Source organism: Temnothorax curvispinosus, unplaced genomic scaffold, assembly GCF_003070985.1.
Source record: "Temnothorax curvispinosus isolate PA1 unplaced genomic scaffold, ASM307098v1 QBEX01016011.1, whole genome shotgun sequence".
In the NCBI taxonomy this organism is placed as follows: domain Eukaryota; kingdom Metazoa; phylum Arthropoda; class Insecta; order Hymenoptera; family Formicidae; genus Temnothorax; species Temnothorax curvispinosus.
Genome location: NW_020225791.1, coordinates 354,263 through 364,073, shown reverse-complemented (window position 1 = coordinate 364,073; position 9,811 = coordinate 354,263).

The following is a 9,811-nucleotide window of genomic DNA, read 5'->3' as shown; positions in this document are numbered from 1 at the left end:
AATATTCGACTCTCGAAACAATGGGATGCCATGGGTAGTATTTACCGAAATAACATGGAAGCGTAAGCGTTATGGACTCATCCATACAAACAGCCGTTGAATGGGCGTTTCTCAACCAAACGTAGAGACAATGGAGGCATGATCATATACCGAGCATGATGCTAGACTGGTTTCTATAAGCTTTTTGTATAGACGTATTTTTGGTATATACGACGCCTATATGTACGTCGATGCGTTGCACCTTACGCATGACTCTGTTCAATTATACCAAATTAATCTACACTCTCGAATCAATTAATTATTAGTGTCTTAAAATTTACATATATGTATAATTGATCACAGACGCAAGATAATCAGTTAAAGTTTTTAATTTTAATTTTAATTTTAATTTTAATACTATATTTCAGACTGTATTTCTTAAATTTGACTTATAACGACAATAAATTTGTCACTTGTAATTTATATTTTGATTAAGAAATGTTATGTAATATAAAAAAATGTTTATGTAAAAGAGAAGCGCGCGTTATAAATGTAGATTGCAGGATACTTTTTTTTCAGTAGGGCGCATTCGTGTTTCCATTGCATCTGGGAGAAAGAAAGGACTCTACGAGCACAATGGTCTACGTAATTAAGGGTCAAAAGTTTTTAGCTTCGTTAATTACGCGAACACTTTAAATGACGCTATTATCATTCCAGGAATGCTGCTAGCAAAATGCTGTGCGTAATATAATTTCATTTCTTCTTCGTCTTCTTCTGTTTCTTTCTTACTGACGTCTAAATTAATGATAAAAACAAAGAAGCATCATTTTAATTATATTTATAATATTAATAATTATATTTTGTTTAAAAAATAAAATAATAATTAGATGAATAATAATTAACTATTAAAGTTACATTAATTGTTACATGTTTCTGCAAAAGTTAACATTTCTCAATAGATAAACTAGTCATACGATCCTTCAAAGCATGAATCCGACGTTTCAATGCGATGGCGGCAGATGGCACCGCAAGTATAGTTAACTTTGTTTTACATATAATCTCAAAGTGAATTTTAAAAATAAAATAAATTATAAAAATTTTAATTGTACACTCTAAAGCAGTGATTATGAATTATACATTATAAAAGAAAGCAGAAAAGTGCTAATCACTAAAAGTCGATTAATTTATTTATCATACTGTATACAGTTAACAGCGTTAAATGAAACTTAATCGCTAAGATATTCGACGCCTACGACGAAAAAGAAAGAACTGCGATAAAAGATGGAGTTACGTCCAATTTGCGCTGCGACAAATCGATCCGCGAAAGAATCTCTGGTTCACGATTCCCCTAACAATCGCAAAAAATCCGGCTTCGGACGCAAAAATCAGCTCACGCCCAAATGGAATCGGTTTCGCGGTAGAATTGCCATCCCGAGCGAGATCTCCGGAATAGTCCTGCCGTCGAGAGTCCTGTGGCGAAACGGAAATCAACGCGAATGCGGTTGCGTGCGGATCGAGGCATCGAGCACGTTGACCTCCAACGTTGAGCTATGCCGACTAACCGAGCATAAGTTCGGCCGTTTTCCTTTCTGATCCTGCCTGCGTTCCTCCGGTCCAGCTTTTCCTCTCCTCCTCCTCCTCCTCCTTCTTCTTCTTCGGCGGGGAGAGTTATGAGTTATAGCTGGTTATAGTTTTACGAGACCGGGCCGAGAGACGACGATTGTCGGGGACGGAAGGGGGCTGCTGCCTTCGCATTCGGACCATTAGTCCGGCACGGCAATTCGTCAAATCGGGAGAAATGTAGTATCAATAACGTACCGCAGCTGCTGCCACCGAAGCATGCATTTCCCTGACGCGCAAATTGCCGGCGCCGAATGCCTTTTCGAACGGACGCGAGCGACAATCGTTTCCGATTTCGCCCACCCCCGGCACCCTCCGACCCCTGCTGCTGCCCCTCGCGCTCTTCTTCTCTCCCTTTAACCAACGGCATCTGCTGTTTTTACCCGGCGTCGATCGCTTTCCCGAAAGCGCGCTTTTTTTCCGTCAACCAATCCGTCGATTCATCGCCAGCGCGAATAGCGCAGTCGTGCTAATGGCTAGATTATCTTCTGCAAGTGGATTTAATCGGCGCTACCTCGGTCCCCGATAAATTCTCGCGAATAGGGGGATGAAAATAGAAATTTCCACGACGCATTTGCGATGTGTATTAATCGCGCAAAATCTAGAGTGAAAATTATCTGGAGAACGCTATTATTATTTATGATATCGCTTTCTTTCTTATCGCATTAAGCATTATTCTGACAGTTTAGTTTTCTGCTAATATATATCTGAGATTTAAAGATTAAGGATAGAGAACTGCACAGCACTGCGTGTCCTGACTCAGGATTCTTCCGGTTTTCCCTCGTACACTGACTCCGTCGTGTGTCGGCGTTAATTTCCCGCGGTTTCCATTCTCTAAACCGTATTCGACGAAACTTCGTGCTCCGCGATGTGCGCGATGTTTGCGGATAAATCGTCGTCCCCGACCCCCTATCTGCCTCCACATTTTTCCGTTCCCCTCTTTCTTCTCCTGCCGATTCTTCTCCTTTTCCTCTCGCTTCCTCCGGGCATCCCGCGTTAAATAATAAATACGAGAGGGTTCTTCGGGAATACCCCGAGGGTGCCATTAGCGGGGTACAGGCCCGCGCCCTCGGACTTACCCTCTCGCGCACACTTCGAAAACCCACCTCCCGGTTCCCCCATTCGCCCCGTCGCGTCGTCTTCGGCTTCTTCCATGACTCGAAACGCGAATCTAATACACTTAGAGACGAGACGCGCGGCGCGCTATGGAAAAAGGGCGAGGGTCTCAGCGATCGCTTTATGGAGGCAGCCACCTTTCTTTCTCCTCTATGTTTTTTTCTTTTTTCTCCTTTTTTGAACTCGCCGGGCGTCAAACCAATGACTGGCTTGAAATTTATGAAAAGGATCGAAAGATCATCCCGCTCGCCGGGGACAGTAAGCGGGGAGTGTTAGAGGGAGGCGACTCTAATGTTTGGGATATTAATGGGGTGCTCCTCGTATCTCGCGCGTTGTAAATTGCCGTGTCACAGAACGAGCCTTCACACTTCGATCGAATTTAGTTAAAGACGTCTATAATCTTCGTCCATAAAATGTCCAAGACTTATTGCAACTGCAAACAAATGACGATGCTTTAATTTTATCGGTGATCACGTTGAGATAAATGTAACAGTTAAATTAACGCTTGGATACATGTCCTATGAATTTTACAAATAAATTTTGCAACAACTCAAATATTACTAGGAAACAATTTCGATGTTGAATTGGATATAATATATTGAAAGACGATCTTAAAATTTCTTTTTAAACATTACCTAGAAAAAAAAGGAAAGTTTAATTGAAGTTATTCGAAAAATATTGTAAAAACAAGAATTTAAATACTTCTTGTACGCATCCAAGGAGTGAATCCTAATAAATTTACATCGCATTTACTTTGTCAAGTTGCTTTTGTTTACAATTTAATCGTTATACAGAGCCATCACTTCCGTTACCCGATATATTTTTCGCTCGTATGAAAATATCGCTTTGATAGCCGCAATCTCAATATTCGTTACCGCGCAGCCGGTTAAAATCCAAAATCCAGAATCTACTCTCGATTAAACCCGGCGACCATCGATCTCACGATATCTCGATAAAGAGGAAAAGAACCGCGCTATCGAATAGAAAACTTCCAATCAGCGTGGAGACCCTTTTTTTGGATCTTTTTCGTCGACCCAGATCGGCTTCCCGAATTCGATGCAAAGAAACATTGTGGAACTGCTCGCCCGCCTCCGGAAATCTGTGCAGGACTTCCGGCAGATCTAATAGAGCTCGCTTGGAAAACGTCCACCGTTCGCTCTAGCCGGTGAAACGGTTAATCGAGACCATTGCGGGCAACAGAGGTTCTCAAATACTCCTGATACTTACGGATTGTATCACAGAACTCCAAATGATCAAACTTCCTTGATCTCTCGATCGTTTCCGATACACGGCGTATGGCATTGAGTTCGCTTACAACTACAAACGTTACATTAAAAAAAAAATCGTTGAGTCTTTCAACGGAAAAAGCAATTACGCGAATCGATCCTCCAAATATATATCAAATGGCATTTCCAATTAATATTTGTATTAGAAAAAAATTTGTATTATATAACATATAAAATGGATTGTTTTTTGTGCGGAATTTAATTGTCTGAAAACATGTACAAATTGTTTTCAATGGTACCATTGTTATATAGTCGGCATTGCAAAATCGTGCGATGTAATTGCCTCTCTTTGTTGTCCCAGGTATATTTAATTGAGTGTTAAAGATCTTTCAAAATATCTCAAACCTTAAATTAATCGTTCGTTCTTTCGTAAGGAAAGTAAAACAATTTTTACTTTTCAGGACAATTTTTCGCGGGTATATTTTCTTGGCTATTCCGAAGTTTGCTGCGCCGGGAGAGATGCATCAAGGTGCACGCAGCAGCCCTGGAAACGCGTCGCGGCACGAGGGGTAAGTATCAATAATTGAGCACCATGGGGGTGGCTTCGCTTGGCCATTTAGCGGTCGAGCGAGGGGGATGGTCCGCGGCGGGTGCCTATGGTACGGGGATATCGGTGGATGTATCGCACGGCGAGGCCTGCTATCGACATGTCGACGAAGCCAGACCGGAGCTGTATATTCTACGATATAGGAAACTATCCTAGCCGCGATCATGATACGCGAAAATACCATCTGTCATTCGGGGATGCGTGCCCGGGTCCCTCCCCTCTCGCCCTGCCGAGGTTTTCGGTCCCTCGCCACCCGCCAGGTCCTCGAATTTTTTTCGCATTTATCGCGGCGATTTCCTCGTACGGGGAATGAAAACGGGAAAAGCGTCGTCATCGAAAGTCTGATTTGTATTTTGCAATTGGATGTAGTTATAACACAATAAGAAACAAGCGCCATTTTCGAGATTTGTAGTTCTGCATTGCGAAGTGATAAACAACCATAAACAGGACAAGAGATTTTCTAAAAACGCACGTAACACATAAAATTGTATCTGAGTAAGATTGTAGTTCGATCATTATATTTGAGATAACGTTGGCACAGAATTTCATTTTTAATGTTTCGCGAAATTTACTCTAGCAGAAGAGTATAAGGTTTTGGAATTGGTTCCGCATTGCAGAACTGCGGCCAATTATGATAGAACAATAAAGAGAAGGAAAGACTATAAGAAATATTAACTTATTTTAGGCTTTAAATTATACATTGATTTAAATATTTTTGCTTATAAAAGATTTTAATCGTTTAAAAATCACCCTGCAATGTTATACATCGTGTATCGTTGGTGCAGCTTATCGAACTTTTCATTGGCTTCATTTATTAGTTAACGCGCACACATGTATCGCAAATTAGCGATCCACTTCGGCGAGGCCAACACGTAATGGTTAATTGCATTTAAAATATGCATCGGCACTTTCGCAGTCGAGCTAAGTGAAGTCGTGCGAAATTACGTCGAGCGACGCCGCTAAGCTCGAAAAATGTTTTCTTAAATAGCGTGACCGTAAGACCCAGTTAATCCGGATTCCGGAACAATGCGGGATTTGAAACAATTGGCTGCGAACGAACGAGTATCGGGACCGGGTTGCTGCCCGGCAGCCGTGAATAATCGTGACCCATAGTCGGATTCACTTTCCAATTAAAGGTCCCCGATTTGCATTCGACTCCAATGCCGTTGATCGGAACGCGCGACCGAATGGGGGTCGATGACCGAGCCGCGCCATCGAAAGTAGCGAATAACGAGAATGGCGATAAATCGATCGAACGTGTCAAACAATATGTCCTTATCGTGGCTCGAATATCTCGAATATCGCGCGGTATTGCGAGTACGATAGTTACATCTCAGTTTAACAAAACGGCGGTGACGCGGATTAAATCCGCTATCATTAATTCAATATTTTTATTGTAAATATTAAAATTAAAGATGAAATACTTGAAAAAATAAAATGTATTTGTTGTAGTAAATAACGTGCGAGCGTATTACACAGTGAAAAAAGATATCGTTTTCTATCTCTAACTCTTTATTTACACTTCATATTTAAATCTTCTTTTTAATGCTGATTAAAATTGTTGCGTGATAAAAAAGCAAATATATATTTATCTAGGTCCGATCGTAATCTTGATCATTATTATTTTCGTAGTCTTGAAATAATCGTTGATTCATAAAACATCTCAGGAAGTTATTTATTATTATAAAAATTGTTTTTTTAGAAAGAACTGGCATAATCGAAATAATTAAACACATAAGCATTTATACAATTTGATAGAATAAATAAATATAATTTATAAGTAATGATATTTGAATATATCATGTATATAAATAATTATTCATAAATATTTCATAAATTTCGTAATAAATCAATATTGCTCTGTATTTAATAAAAGGGAATTTATAATTAACGAAATATAAAATTTAATATTACAGTATATCCAATAGAATAAGATAATAATGTAAGAAGAATATCATATATAATGAAATCTGATGAAGTAATTTAGTAATATAACAAAACGTATATAATAATCTTTTGGTAGAACGATCGAATGTTTATTAAATAATCATGTCCAATAAACGTATATATCCAACGGACCAGTATCTCTCGCGACCGATTTACATTCAGTTACGAAATATGTCCAGAGAAAGAGAGGAACGCGTTTAAATGAATTCGATTCATTCCGTTTATTTTTCGCGCCGCGCCGCGCTACGTCACGCTACGTCACGCGCGGAAGGGGGGGTGAGACTCGGCGCGCTGAACGGCACGGCCGTCGGTCGGCGCTCGGCGCGCTGAGCGCTCATTCCGATTCGAGCGAGTGGGAGGAGGGGACGCGGGCCGCGCGCGCCCGATCAAAGTCACGCAGATGCCGAACGCCAAGCGAGCGAGAAGCACAGCACAGCACATTAAACACTAAACCGCCGAGCGCGAGCATAACAAGTAACAATAATACGTACGCAGTAGCCCCGTAGCCGCGACGACACTCGACACCCCCCCGAGCCCCGAGCTGCGCGTCGCTACGTAGAACGATTCCTTACTCAACGCACCAATCACCATTGCGATTTCATCGCGGCAATTGCTCCCTTTCGGAAATGACCAGTACGGGGATTCTCTAACTCCTTAACGACAGTTTCGGTATCGTTGCGCTGCTTTTTTATTATATATAATACCTGCGCAACGATACCGAAACTGTCGATAAGAAGTTAGAGAATCCCCGTACAGAACATCATCCGTTCTCGACGAGCTAGCGTCGCGGTTTCAGATTTTTTATTCGGAAGCGAGGAATATCTCCTTCTCTAGGCATAGGTAAGACTTCCTCTTTTGAAAAAGAAAGAGAGAGATTAGCCTCGTTCGTTGAGGTGATCATAAAGGTGGTTGGAAGCGAGAGAATCTTAAATTCTCGTATATAGTTAAGGAAAATAATACTAAGTAGACGAGTCTTGATAGCGACGAATTTTAGTCGCATATTCTTATAACGAGTTTAATTCTTTATTGTATTACGTCGGTATCACGTTACAACGGTGCTTTGCAATGCACGCATGTAATCATAGATACTTCGAAATCGGATATCTAGACCGATATAATCCATTATATTTCCGGTAGGAAAACGGTGATTATTTAATGAGCAGCGCATTGAATATTCGGCGAAATGTAAAGAATTATTATTAATGCATTACAATTACGATTAATGTTAATGTTAATAACTTGATATTAATATTAATAATTTTAGTGCAATTTAGCTTTTTTATCCGTGATTTTTTCAATCTTCTTTACGAAAAAAGGGCATTTAGTTTTTACGAATTTTGTGCAACATTGACATTCTATTTCATTTCTAATTAATAACACATCTATAAGTGTATTATTTAATTAATCATTCTAAATGTAATACGTTAGAATTTTATGTTTCTAATTATTACTTAATTATTTACAATCGCAGTTAATTTGGCAACATATCAAATTTTCATCACAATAATTGCAGTCAATTTATTTTTTTTTTTAAATCTTTTTTGCGAAAATTTAAGTTTTAAACTTTTCACCATTTCGTAACGTAGTTGCTATTTAAAAAACAAAAATGAATTCGAGACGGTTTAGAAATAAAATCTTTAATCAAATCGCAAGAGTTAAGATAAAATATTTTCCTGTTATTTAAAAATTCAAAGATAGAAATATTCCATTTATTTAATAAGTTTATGTTATAATGCTGTATCGATATCTTATTAGATTAATAATTTCAACCGATACAATTATTGTTGTTTCAGATACAGATGTAGATGCACTTCCTATAGGAATCTGGCGGCTGCAGTACCGGAGGATCCGATTCGAGCTAAGCAGGATCGGCTTGAAGGTAGATTTCACCTTTATCTTATCTCACGCTTGAAATTTAATAATTTTAAAATATACATCTTTTATGGAAATACTCTGAATAATTAAATAAATATATTTAATATACTAAATATATTAAATATATATAAAGTCTAGAGTGTATACACATATGCTTTCTGCTTAATTCATTAATATTTATTTCTTTTAATAAATAATTGATATATTTCACAAAAATAATATCTTTTGTAATTTTTTAATTTTGAAATACATCTATTCGATTTATAATTAACTAATTTGCAACGTTTTACAAAAACTTTTGCGGATATATCAAAAAATTATATTTCAAGTATTATAAAAGAAAATTAATATTTATTTGTTTAATTTGAATCTAATTGGCGATATTATATTTTCATTATAGATTCGGATGCGAGACGTGGCCGATCCTGTATCGGTGAGTAGAATTTAAAATACAGGTGATGGTTTCTTCCGCCGAAATTGCTATTTCTGAAATCAGTGTCATGCATGTCGCGTGTAGATTTTTGCATGTAGATTGTAGATACATATGTACTTTTGCATGAGAAGCATCGAATGAGAAAGAAATAGGTATAGAAATCATATAGAAAAACAGAAAATTTATGAAAATTCGCAAAAAATATTGCGAGATTAATTTTTGGTTTGCGTAAATAGATTACGCCATTACTACGTCTTTATTCACATATTTGCAATCAAATTTGTTAATTAATATATAGATTTTTGTCAATTAAATTTGCAATTAAATTTGAATTATAAAAATATCGCGGAAAACATTAAAAAATTTGTTATTTTTCATTACGATTCTTCGATTCTGATTTTTTTATAAACATTTTAACACTACGGTTTTCGTCAAATAATATTCACAAAGAAATTGAGAAATTGAGCCTCGCAAGAATATCGTGAGGTGAAACGATCTTTGCAGAAATATTGCAAAGCAATCGATATGATCTTCGTAAAGAAGGATGTTGTGAAACACAACGAATGTAAAAGAAAAGAGAATTCGTAAACCGTCTCATTCTGCAGTTTACATACGCTTTAAATTTAGTTTATAAATATTTCATAGATTGCCATCAAAGAGATTTGCTAATTTTATGCTGTCATAAATGTCTTTAATAAATTCTCAAATTAGATCGCGAATTTCGTGTCGCGCAAATGCGCATTGTTCGTAAAGTACATTGGACGTATAGAACTCCCTAACTTTTTGTACTATAATTTACAATTTCAATTTTATCGATAAATACTTGCTAATTATCAAATTCGTGAAGTATTGAATTATTAAGTTCATTAAAATTGTAATCCCGTGTTGAATTTCGTAACGCGAGTGTATTACGCGAAGTAAAGTGAAGTGCAAGCAACGTGGGACAACGTAGGGATGCTCCCAAACCACTTCCGGATGCTGTTGCAGATGTAATTGCAGCGGAAGATA